The 12,861-nt window shown below is 56.0% G+C and overlaps 1 protein-coding gene across 1 annotated transcript in view; it reads right to left on the bottom strand.

Annotated features, from left to right (window-relative positions):
* ANKRD11 (ankyrin repeat domain containing 11) overlaps window positions 1-6,370 on the bottom strand; it is a 130,521-nt gene extending 124,151 nt beyond the window's left edge. The window contains 1 exon segment of the mRNA XM_036390136.2: window positions 6,195-6,370. The gene's annotated coding sequence lies outside the window, so the exon portion shown is untranslated.
* Between the last annotated feature and the right edge of the window lie 6,491 nt (window positions 6,371-12,861).

Below are 12,861 nucleotides of genomic sequence, written 5' to 3' on the forward strand. Positions count from 1 at the left end.
ACCCACGTGCTGAGCTCCAGAAAACGGGAACGAACCCGGAGATGGAGGTTCCAGACGTCCTCTTTGGGAGCTCACGCTGTCCCAGCCAACGCTGAGAGGGGCAGGAAAAGCCAGGATGGTTTCTCAGATGGGAGGTCTGGCCAGACGCCGGCGGGGCCCCAAGGGAGGAGGAGCAGAGGGAGCAGGGAGGCTGCTCCTGCTGCTGAGAGCCAGCACCCACCCCAGCCCTGCAGGGGCTGCTGAGCCACGGGGCTCCCACAGAGCCACCCTCGAGGGACAGGGACCACGTGGGGCATGATGGAGAGACACATGACCATGGAGATCCCACTGGACGTACACACAACCAGCTGGATGGACACAGGAGCAAATAGACCATGCTGGATGGACACAGGAGCAAACAGACCATGTTGGATGGACACAGGAGCAAACAGACCGTGCTGGATGGACACAGGAGCACAGAGATCCCACTGGACGTACACACAACCAGCAGGACTGTGCTGGATGGACATGGGACCAAACAGACCATGTTGGATGGACACAGGAGCAAACAGACCATGTTGGATGGACACAGGAGCACAGAGACCCCGCTGGATGGACACAGAACCAAACCGATCATGTTGGATGGACATGGGAGCAAACAGACCATGCTGGATGGACACAGGACCAAACAGACCATGTTGGATGGACAGAAGGAGCAAACAGACCATGTTGGATGGACACGGGAGCAAACAGACCATGCTGGATGGACACGGGAGCAAACAGACCATGCTGGATGGACACGGGAGCAAACAGACCATGCTGGATGGACAAGGGACCAAACAGACCATGCTGGATGGACACGGGAGCACAGAGACCCCGCTGGATGGACACAGGAGCAAACAGACCGTGCTGGATGGACACAGGAGCAAACAGACCGTGCTGGATGGACACAGGAGCAAACAGACCATGCTGGATGGACACGGGAGCAAACCGAACATGTCGGATGGACACAAAGATCCCACTGGATGGACACAAGACCACGTAGATGACATAGGATGGACACAACATCATTTAAATCATGTTGGATGGACACAGGGCCATGTAGATGCCATTGGATGAACACTGGACCACACAGAAGACCATTTCTTCCCCCAGAGAAGAGGGCAAAGAGCTGTCCACCAGAGAAACCATCCCTCCTGTCCTCCACCACCCCCATGGACATCAAGCCTGCAGCCACAGTCATTTCACACTCCCAAAATTAACCACCACACATCACCCTGCCTCACTGTCCCAGTTTGATGATGTGATCATTTCACCACATCCCACAACTTGAAGAAAACATTAGAATCAAGACAAAGAATTCTGGAGCCCAAAATACCTGATATAATTAACTGCACTTTCTAACATTATTATTTCCTTTCCTGACCCCAATTATTCCTTCAGTTTATTAAAGAAAACTCAGATACAGAGCAATGTTAACACCCAAAGAGTCACATAAACAGAAAAAAAGTCTGAGGGCACCATTACAAACAGACTTAGTGGAACTCCAAGATTGGAAATGGATCTTGAAAGCTGTCAGATCAAAGCAAGATCTTTCTTGTGTAAGGACTGCATTACCCTCGGAGCCACAGAGCTAATACCATCTATAAAAATATTTTGCTCAAATAAGTGAAGAACAGCAGCGTTTCATCTGTCAAAAGGTGCGAGGCTTTTATGGGATTAGCCATTCCACATGCAGCATAAAAATTGAGGCAGATTTTTAAAAGCCCCCAGCTCAGCTGACGGAGACTCCACAGCCCAACGTGCACCCGCTCTCTTCACATGCTCTCCACACCGAGCAGATTTTTCACTGTTATTAGCATTTAAGCTTCTTTTTACTTTCCCCCCCCCTTACTCTCGTAAAAGATTACAAATTGGCATCACCCATCAGCAGCCTCAGCTGAAGCACCACCACCCAGACTCAGAGAAAATTAAGATTTTTAAATACCCAACAGTTGCCTGAGAAAATAGACCAGAAAACACCAGTTCTCACACAGGAAAGCTTAAAAAGTGGAGTAGAATGTGCTCAAAACCAGCCTCCAGACCACGGGCGCTGACAGCTTCCCACCCCCCTTCCCAGCAGGATTCCAAAGGCAGCGTTTTGCCCAGATTTTAAGGCTGCACAAACCTGCTTAGGACGCTTGTGATTTGAAATAATTGCCTACACAAGCTTTCCCCTAACATTGATGGGAGTATTTTTTATGGCCGTGCATCGGTGGCACACAAATTACGTAACACTTGGCTGAGAACCCTCCGAAAAAGCAGCTCTGTGCCGCTAATCCCTCACGCAGGAAGGAGGAAAATATTTAAAAGCTGCATACAAATCATTCCTGTGAGTGTCGTGCAGACTGGTTTAAATTAGATGGGGTAAAAATATATGTGAGCTGATCACGAAACACTGGAATCTTTGCTATGGAGACACCGGTTCCTCTCCGCAGCCTTTTACAACTGAAATACAGGGAATTCTCCCCGGCAATGGAAGGAGCACACAGGCACCTTTACTAGAGCTCATCAAGGAAATACGAGGAGAATAACAACGCCCATGTAAATATTTTCCAGTATTATTTGCTTTGCTGTACTGAAAAGCAGCAGTACCTGCCACTACTTGCTCTGGGTCTACCACCATTAAATCTTAATACCCAGGAGGAATTTCAATCCGTAAGGCAACTGCTGAGCCTGAAATTCAGGTACAGGGCAGGAAGAGGGGCAGACCTCCTCAGAAAGCCGTCACTCCATAATTTTACAAAATGTAATTAACCAGCTCCAGCCCTGTGCCTTTCCTTCCCTAGGAGAAGGATTTCTTCACCGAGTAATTAGCCTGTCCCAGTTAAGACTCAAGTCACCATACAACATATTTTCCCCAAAACAAAGCCACATGCACTATTTAAAAAAAAATATTGCCATTTCCTCACAGCCACTTAAATCTCTTCCCAGCTTTTGGCTTAGTCACTGCCTGGATCTAAAACTCAGTGAAACCAACCCACCACTGAGGGAGCCGCTAAAACCCTGGGTTTATTCCCACACTGGAGACACTTCATCATTCCAGAGCACTGCCTCCTTTTAATGTATAGAAAAGCTGGAGGTAAGGGAAAAAAAAACCTCTTAGTACTTCAAACACATGTCCAAAAGCCACAACATAAAGACAAAGAGGACAGATTAAACGCTGTAAAGACACACTCGTCGGGAACCTTCCTTTGAAGTGTCTGCAGGAAACACTGTCATCACGCAGCCATGTTACAATTACACAGTTAAAATAATCAGCACCAGTTGTAAGTAGCCCATCTGGTTCCCTGGAAAGGGAACACTGCTGGTACAGTATTGATTAACACGACGAGTCTCACTGACCCCAGAGAAATGCATTTGTCTGCTCTGCTGAGCAGCGGAAGAACGCGGCACGACGCCGTGCTACGCTTGGCTTTGTTCACGAGCATTTGGGGGGACTCAGTCCATTAAAACACGAGTGGAAAATAAAATAATCTTATCAGGTTGCCTACCACACACGAAGGAAGAAATTAAGCCAAAAGGTTTTTGTTCTGGAGCTTTTTTTTAACATTTCCTCCCCCATCCAAACCCAGCCCTCAAAGTGGACAATCTGCAGGTTTAAGTCTGCGAAAATGCTGTTGCAACATCATAAAAACAAAAAACTGACCACGGGGGGGAAAAAAAAATCAGCTTGCTCTGAACCATGCTTTTTTATGAAATGGAGAAACAGACAAGAGTTCATTTCTAAAAGCAGAAGCAGAACAGAGCAGCAGAACCAAGTGTGGAACACGAAACACAACATCTCCAGTTTCCAGCCAGCGCCGATATGGCCGGGGCTCTTCGGTCGCTATTTACACTCGGAACGAGGCAAAATCAGCCTTGGGAACCGAGGGCTCGCCGTGCTTTCCGAGCCCTGCGTGTTGTTTGCTGCACGGGCAACTCGGTTTGCAGCGAGTTTGGCAAAGCGAGCCCTCGCACTGACTCACACAGCCCGGGGTGACACAAGCCCCGGCTCGCCGGACGGGTTCACAGCAAAGCCCTTCTGCAGGCTTGATGTGCCCCGGCAGGTCCGAGAGCTCCCGGAGCACGGGGGAGCCCTCGCGGAGCCAGCGGGACCCGGAGCTGCTGCGGGCCGAGGCTGAGCCCCGCCGAGCCCGGCACAACCCGGGGCCCGGCCCCGCCGAGCCCGGCACAACCCGGGGCCCGGCCCCGCCGAGCCCGGCACAACCCGGGGCCCGGCCCCGCCGAGCCCGGCACAACCCGGGGCCCGGCCCCGCCGAGCCCGGCACAACCCGGGGCCCGGCCCCGCCGAGCCCGGCACAACCCGGGGCCCGGCCCCGCCGAGCCCGGCACAACCCGGGGCCCGGCCCCGCCGAGCCCGGCACAACCCGGGGCCGAGCAGACTGCGAGCCCCGGACGGGCTCGCCCAGCCCTCCCGGGCAGTCCCTGCCCTGCCGAGCGCTTCCCACGGACACAAAACAGGGCACGGAGCTCTGGAAGCAAACGCCAGAGTTTCCCTGCCACAGCGCGTTCCAAACCCCTCCACAGCCATCTCGGACTACTCCAACCTGGAATCTGCCAGAAAATCCAGGCTGAAAACGCCAACTTTTCCTGTTTTTAAGTTAATCAAGTTAAATATTGAGCTCTTGGTAGGGCACACACAAAGAATGTATCGATGCTGCTGGGAAACATGTGAGAGTTAATCTCCTTTTCCCTCTCCATGACTCCGTGGAGTGGTTTCCCCCCCCCCCCCCACAGAAAAAGGAAATAATTGGAGTAATTACATAAAAATGTTCCATTTTATGAACAAAACAAAGAAAGGAGAAATACACTGAGGTCCAAGTTCCTTAAAATTATATAAATCTCAGGAAAGCACACAGTCACTACAAGGCAGCACAGATGTTTTCACCTAAAAATCTTTGCCTACAGAGAGGGTAAAAATAATGTGTGTGCCCCATTTCAGAAGCCATCTCAGGAGGGAATTTTGCTTCAAGAGCTGCCTGGAATTCGCTCTCTGCCTATAGAGCCGTGTCCCCAGTGGTGAGAGAGCACTTTGTGTACAAAACCAGGAGGGGGGAGGAACCCTTTCCTGCAACTGGATATCAAAACACATCCCCAAGCCCGGAGGAGAAGCCAAGCCGTAAACACACGGCCCCTGTGCCTCAATGAAGGGCCCGTTCTGAGCCGCACAGCCCGGACAGCTGCTCCCTCTGGGAAAGGGCAGAGGGCACCGAGGGCTCGGCTCATCCCCGCTCCCTCCGAGGTCATTTGCCTTTCTAAACACGAATCCATCCCCGGCCTGGGGGAGGCTCGTCCTGGGCTGCAGCTGTTTGGGGTTTTTGTTGGTTTTTTTTTTCCCCCCTCTCTTCCTTTCTGCTAAGGGGCAAAGGTGTCGAGCAGCCCCTCCCCGGCACACAAAGGCTCCTCGGAGGACAGAAACACGGAGCGATTTAAAGATTAAACTGGGAAATAAATGAAAGCGGCGGGGCTGGGGCCGGCTGGGCTCGGTGCGGCCCCGGCCCTGCGCACACACAGGCAGGGCTAACGCCTACCCGGGGATGATGAAATGGGAAACGGAAATTACCATTTCAGACAACTTTTGGTATTGTTCCTCCCAGCGCAACGCTCACCCCAAAACGCATTTCCCCCCCACCCCGCACCCCTGCGAAAAAAACATCCCCACCCCAAAAACCGGGGTCCGGAGGGCGGGGGGGTGCCCGCGCTGCGGGCCCGGCACGGAGCTCCGAGTTCCTCCCACGGCTCCCCACGAGCCTGCGCACCCCGAAACACCGACCGGCCCCGGGGCTGCCCCCGCGGCCCCTCCGAGCCGCCATGCCCCGCCATCCCCCCACCCCCGGCAGCCCCCAACAGCCCCTCACCTCTCCGCCGCACCCCCAAAATCCCAACGTCCTCTTCCCACCCGCGCTGCGGCGCTTCCTCCCCTCGAGCCGACCCCGCGCCGCCCCCAGCCCGCACCGGGTCCCACCTCCTGCCGCTACCGGTGCCCCCCCGTCCATCCCCCACCCCGTCCCACTGCCCCCCCTTCGACCTCGGCCCCCCCGCTCCAGGTGCCGCTCCCGGTGCCCCCCGAGGCCGCACAGCCCCTCTCTCCGGGACCCCCCCGGCCCCTCTGCCCTCCGCCCCTTGTCTGCAGTACCCGGGTGCCCCCCCCGCGCCACTCGCCCGGCGCTTACCGGTGCTCGGCGCTCAGCGGGCCAAGGGCAGCCCCGCGGCGGAGCGAGGCCTGCGGCTCGGCCGGCCCCGCCGCATAGAGCGGGGGCTGGGGGGGGTTTGGGGGCGCCTCTGGGGGCTCCGGGGGTCCCGGGGTCCGGCCCTAGCGCGGGGGGCGCGCGCCGTGGCGGCTCCGGGCCGCGCGCTCCATCCCCCGCGCGCCGCTGAGACGGCGCCGCTCATTGGCCCGATGAGACGGCGCCGCTGATTGGCGGGCGCGGCGGTCCGGGGTGGGGGGAGGAGCCTCGGCATCCCCCCCTCCCTCCCAGCCCGGCGGCGCGCGGGGGGTGACGGGAGCGCGGCCGCGCGCGACGTGTCCCGGCGGCGCCACCGCCCATTGGCTGCGCGAGCCGGGCGGCGCTTCCGGGGCGGGGCCTGCGGGGGGAGGAAGAGGCCGGGGACCCCCCGCGAGCAGGACCGGCACCGGCCCGCAGGGACGTGCTGAGCTCCGGGCCCGGCCCCACCGGGACCCGCGGGCTGAGCTGAGTCCCGGGACCGGGCCCGCCGCGCTGCCCCGGCATTGTGGGATCACTGGAACGGGCACTCCCCGGTTGGCAGTGGCACCGGGCGGTGGTCGGTGCTGCCGGTGTTGGCACTTGGAGCACCGTTGTACCCGGAAATCGGTGTTGGAACAAGGCGCCGGTTTGGGAGGCGCGTCGCGGGGTGCTGGGGCACCCCCGGCTCCTGCGGCACACGGACACAGCGCTCGCGTCCGCTCCGGGCCCCGTTCCTCCATCACATTCCCATGGAAGCTCCCGGTGCCGTGTGTGCCGTGTCCCAGCAGGACAGTGAGGGGTGACACAGCTGCCATGGTGGGGGACAGCCGGGGGATCCCCCTGGACAGCACAGGGACAGGCTGGCACAGCTGCTCGCTCCTGCCCACGCCAGGTTTTGGGTTTCTTTTCACACAACACCAAAATGCTTCGTGCAGCTTTTACGTGCAGGGTGGTGCCTCCTAAAAAAGCGTTCTAAGCATCTCCTAAACAGGTCATTCTTGCTGGATAATGTCCGTCATTCCTTCATGCTCCTGGAGCGTTCCAGGAATGACTGGGTGACAAGGTGCTGGTTGATGACAGGCTGGGATCCATTGGTCACAGGTGGAGTTTGGGCAGGAATTGTTCCCCGTGAGGGTGGGCAGGCCCTGGCACAGGTGCCCAGAGCAGCTGTGGCTGTCCCTGGGTCCCTGGCAGTGCCCAAGGCCAGACTGGACAGGGCTGGGAGCCCCCTGGGACAGTGGAAGGTGAGAAGGGGTAACTTTGGGGTTCATCCAGCCCAAACCATGGCCCTGTTCTGCTGTGTGTCTGCACTTTGTACCACACCCACTGCCCCAGCCCCTCTGTGTCACCAAGGCAGCTGAATTCCAGGCAGGAATCCCGTCCAGGAGCAGGTCCCAACCCTGGTGTGGGTGGCAGAGCTGTCACCAGGTGTTGTTTTGGTTGCCAGGATGGGGAAGCCTGCAGGCAGCAGCTCTGCCATGACCTCATCTGGAACATTGCTGGTTTTTAACCTGCCTGTGCCAGGAGCAGGGCTGGAACTGGGATCTCCCCTTTGGCACATGTGGGGCCACTGGGGGTCACACACTTGGCAGCCCGAGGGACAGCTCTGGTGTGCTGGGGGTGCCTCAGGCCCGCAGGAACAGAAACCCCTGTGTGTGCTGGGCTCAGCAGGAAGCACTGCCCCGGGAGCACGTGGCCAGCTCTGCTGTTAAATAACAGCAGGAGAGAGGTTTATTCTGAGCCTGTTAAGCTGGTCCTGTGTTCCACTTAGGCTTAGTCTTTTTATCTCTACCCATCTTCCTGCTCTGTAAGACCTACTAAACCAGTGAAAAGAAAGGGGTTGGTTTGTTTTTTTTTTGGCTTCCTTTCCATTAAGCTTCTTGTCACAGCTCCCTGCAAATGCTGCAGGTGAGTGTTGGCCTCTGAGCACAGGAGAGGGGAAATGCATGTTTTCATTTCCTAAATATAGCTGTCTGTAACTGCTTCCTTGACAACCTTGAATGTCATCCAGGTCAGAGATCCAGTGCTGGGGAGGAAGTTAAACCCTTTCTGTGTCACCCTGACCTTTTTCTATTTGAACACAACAGCCTGGTTCAGGGAGGAACTTTCAAGTACTTAGAGAAGGAAAGCTGACAGCAGGAATGGGAGGATTATTTCCTTGGGGGCTGTTCTGCTGATTTTCTGGGTGAGACTTGTGTGATAGGGATGTTTAACCTGCCTGGCTTTGTTACCCTGGGCTGGCTTTTGCTCCTTAATTGCAAAACTTAAGACAAAAAAAAAATCAAGTCAATTGTTGAGCACCTTTGTCCTTTGATAAAGGTTGTAAGCTCTTAAATCCTAAAATAAAACAAATACCCTGGTGCTGAGGAGGAAAGAGAACATTGTGTGAGGGCAGGGAAATTAGGCCACTTGGGGAATGTGCTGTCAGGCCTATTTCTGTCTGTCCCAGCGAGCTAAAAGGACTCTGACTTTGGGGACAGAGCTCCTGACCCTCCACTCCTTGCTCTGGCACTGCTCCCTGGCTCGCTCTGGGGATGGCACCTGTGCCAGCCCTCCGCCTGCTCCAGCAACCTGTGGGTGACCAAACTCACCTCAGTCCTTCAGCAGCTGTGTTGTGAGGGAGGGAACCATCATGCCAATCCTGAAGTGAAAAATTCCTGGGCTGTGCTTCTGTGGGTGCAGTTCCCTGCTGCTTCAGCTCCTCACAGGATGGAGGGGTGGCAATCTATCTTTAACAGATGAAACAAGGTGTGATTGATGGCTACTACAGGGTAAACCCTGAGTGACCAGTCAGTGCCAGCATGGCAGAGGCCAAGAGAATAAAACCTGAGAAGAGCTTTGATGAGGAAAACCTTTCCTTTAAGCTTGGCTCATGTTTTAATTAATGTCATCTATTAACATTTTGAAGAGAAATGGGTTTGGCAAACCAAGCAGCCATTTGGGAAGGCAGTGAGGAGTACAGCTGCTGTACTGCAGCAGGAACCTCCCTGGCTCTGTACAGACTGTTTTACTGAATAAAGCTACTTTCAACCATCCTTGTATTTCTCTGCTGTTGTTATTGTTGTTAAGGACACTCCAACTTAAGCTGTTCCACCTGTGATACCATAAAGAAATAAAAGTGGGGATTTTCACCTGCCTTATAGTGTGGTGGCTGCTCAGAGCTCTACAAGATGTAATTAAGGCTAAGTTCATGGAACAGCTCTCTCATATTCCAATCTGCAATGTTTTGAAGGTGTAACTCCTTGGCACAGCTTGCTTGCCCCCAGATCTGTGTGTTTTGAAGGTTTAATTCTTTGGTGCAGCCCACTGAGCACCCAGCTGAGTCCCAGTGAAGCACCAGGACTGGGATCAGGACAGGCAGAGCCACGGCCCAGGAGCTGATGTAGCTCCTGTAGCAGCAGCATTTTTGGATCCCTCAAAGCTGGGAGCTGCTGCTGTGGTGGATGAAGTCTGTTTGCAAGGCTCCCAGCAGGATTTACTTACGCCTGTGTGAAGAGTGGTCCGTGGAGCTTTGTCCCTGGTGCATCCTCAGAGGATGGATTTGGGGGGAAGCGCTCTCCTGCTGCTGGGTAAACGCCTCTATTGATGTTCCAGGTGTGAACTCATGACAGCCCGGCTCTAATTACTGTTTGTATCATTACTAATGACAGGCTTTAGGTTTCCAGGCTGCTTATGGATTTCAGGGGTGTGGAGTGACAGTTGCTCACTCGGAGCTTAGTGACCTCCTCTGGTCTGAGGGCTCTGGAGATGGCTTCAGCCACCTCCCGCACACAGATGGGCTCCCGGCCTCGCCGAGCCCCGCTCACTCCAGCAGCTCTCCCGGGAGTGCACCCCTGCAGAGTCATCTGCTCTGAGTCACCGACAGCCACCTCCCTCCCCCCGCCCTTCCCCTCGCCCTGCCCCTCACCCTGTCCCTCTGCCCTGCTCTGCCCCTCTGCCCTGCTCTGCCCCTCTGCCCTGCTCTGCCCCTCACCCTGTCCCTCTGCCCTGCTCTGCCCCTCTGCCCTGCTCGCTCTCCCCTGCTCTGCCCTTCACCCCTGCTCTGCCCCTCACCCTGCTCTGCCCCTCACCCTGCCCACTCTCCCCTACTCTGCCCCTCACCCTGCTCTGCCCCTCACCCTGCCCACTCTCCCCTGCTCTGCCCCTCACCCTGCTCTGCCCCTCACCCTGCCCACTCTCCCCTGCCCTGCCCCTCGCCCTGCCCCTCACCCTGTCCCTCTGCCCTGCTCTGCCCCTCTCCCCTGCTCTGCCCTTCACCCCTGCCCGCTCTCCCCTACTCTGCCCTTCACACCTGCTCTGCCCCTCACCCTGCTCTGCCCCTCACCCTGCCCACTCTCCCCTGCTCTGCCCCTCACCCTGCCCCTCTCCCCTGCTCTGCCCCTCATCCTGCCCGCTCTCCCCTGCTCTGCCCCTCACCCTGCTCTGCCCCTCTCCCCTGCTCTGCCCCTCACCCTGCCCCTCTCGGAGTGCTGCTCCCTCTCCCCCGTGTTGGCTTTCCCGGAGGCTCCTAAGCCCCGGCTGGCAGACGGAGCGGTGGCTGCCGTGGGGTGGCCGAGTCCCCATGATCCCCTGCCTCCAGCCATCTGTCACCTGCCTGTCTTACACTGCCAGGGCTTTAGAGGTGACCCCAAGATGGATTTGTACCCCAGTGCCGTGTCCCAGGCTCGCCCTGGGGCTGGGGAGGCTCTGTGCCCCAGGGAGGAGCAGTGTCAGTGCCCATGGAACTGGAACTCGCTGTGATCCCAAGCTGTTCCTGGAGGAGTGAAAAGGTGTGATGGGTTTGGACTGGCTCATGGAAAAAGGCTGAGCAGCTCTTTCCTGGTGAGGAGTTTTACTGTGCTCGAGGGAAAACCATGTGGTTTTTTAAGCACATCCTTTGTTGCTGAAAACCCTAAGGTTTTCCCAAGCTCTTGGCCTTGCTGTGCTGAAGAGGAGCGTCTATCCCTTGACCTTGATTCGTCATCTGCCAAGAAGTAATCAAAAAAATCCCATCTGGTGCATGACAGAGATACACAGTGCAGGGGGATGCCAGGAAGCTCCGGGCCCTCAGAGCTGGGTGCTTTGTCCTGCCAGAGCAAAACCCTGGCTCAGCTGCTGGAGGGAAATTTCATCCTGTGAAAGGTCTGAATTTACCTTCCAGCACCTTCAGCTCTGCATAGAATCCTTTGATTCATTGATGAGAAGTCTGTGGATGGCGCAGTGGCCCCCTGATTGCAGGTATCCATTTACCCCCCTGGCAAGGTGCTGTGAGTCAGGGATAGGCTGGGGGGGCTGAGGAACTTCCTGAGCCCCAGAGGGCAGGAGTGTCTTACAGGGAGCTTGGAAACAGGAGAGGGGAATTCTCAGACAGAGCAGAGCTGTGTTTCCCATGGAAACTGACTTCTCTTGGCCTGAAAAGAACAAGATGTGGCTGCTAATGCTGCTTCCTGCTCCTAACCTGCTCAGGAGATAAAGCAGGGATTTCAGCCTCCAATCCAGCACCTTTCCCTGGTGGTAAACAGACGTGGCATTAGTGGGTGATGTCATGGCTGGAGCACATCCCAGCAAGGCCAAGCCTGGGTCAGGTTATATCTGGCCTCTCAGAATAATGGCTTACTCCCAAAGGAGCATATTGCCAGTCCAAGGACAGTGACTGAAGCCACCTTTCCCAAGGTCACCTCTGGCATGCATGGAGGGGACAGCCTGGGCTGCCCACACAGGGCAGAACCTCCTGACTCTCCTTCCTGGCACCACTCTGTGTTGGCACCTGTGAGGCAAAGACCCCAGCCCTCCTTCGTGGAGTCATGGAAAGGTTTGGGTGGAAAGGGACCTCAAAGCCCATCCAGTCCCACCCCTGCCATGGCAGGGACACTTTCCACTGTCCCAGGGTGCTCCAAGCCCCATCCAGCCTGGCCTTGGGCACTTCCAGGGGAAGCCACAGCCTCTATGTCCAGCTTTCCTGGTGCTCTGTCATCTGGTTGCCTTTGAAGCACAGTGTGAAAAAAGGGATAGAAATTGTGTCAACTCCAGCTCTGTGATGTGTCTGTAAATAACCAGTACTCCCCATTCAGCACAGCTTGGTCACATCCAGGCCTGGATCTTCCAGCTGGGAGTCAGTGCAGCCTCCCGGGGTGTTCCATGTGGGATCTGTGGGTGGAGGTGCCCCCAGCTGCCACATCCCCTCTGAACAGCCCTCATGTTCTAATTGGCACCGATCTGGGTGTGTGTAAATTGAACTGTTTGATCCAATCAGTGAAACAAAGAGATTTCCAGGCGTGAGGGGACATTAACATGCCAGGGATGGGGCAGCCACAGCTTCTCTGGGCAACCTGTGCCAGGACCTCACCACCCTCAAAGTAAACATAAATTTCTATGTGTTTGTTCACTCCCTTTCCCTCAGAGCACAGTTCAGTCCCTCACTCCCATCACAGACACCCAGGCTGTTTTCTACCAGAGCTCACTCCTACCTCGGGCTGTCAGAAGGGGAACCTTCCTCAGCAACAGCTGCACAGGGAGAGAGCTGGTCTCTTTCCTCGCTGCTGAAACTAAGACTGCAGAGGTTGTTCCTTCTTTTCCCAGGCATTACAATTACATGGGATTAGGGGGGATAAAATCTCAGAGCCGGCCTGGTTGTGTGCTCACACCACCAGACTCC

This window comes from Molothrus ater, chromosome 12 (assembly GCF_012460135.2).
Source record: "Molothrus ater isolate BHLD 08-10-18 breed brown headed cowbird chromosome 12, BPBGC_Mater_1.1, whole genome shotgun sequence".
Taxonomy (NCBI): Eukaryota; Metazoa; Chordata; class Aves; order Passeriformes; family Icteridae; genus Molothrus; species Molothrus ater.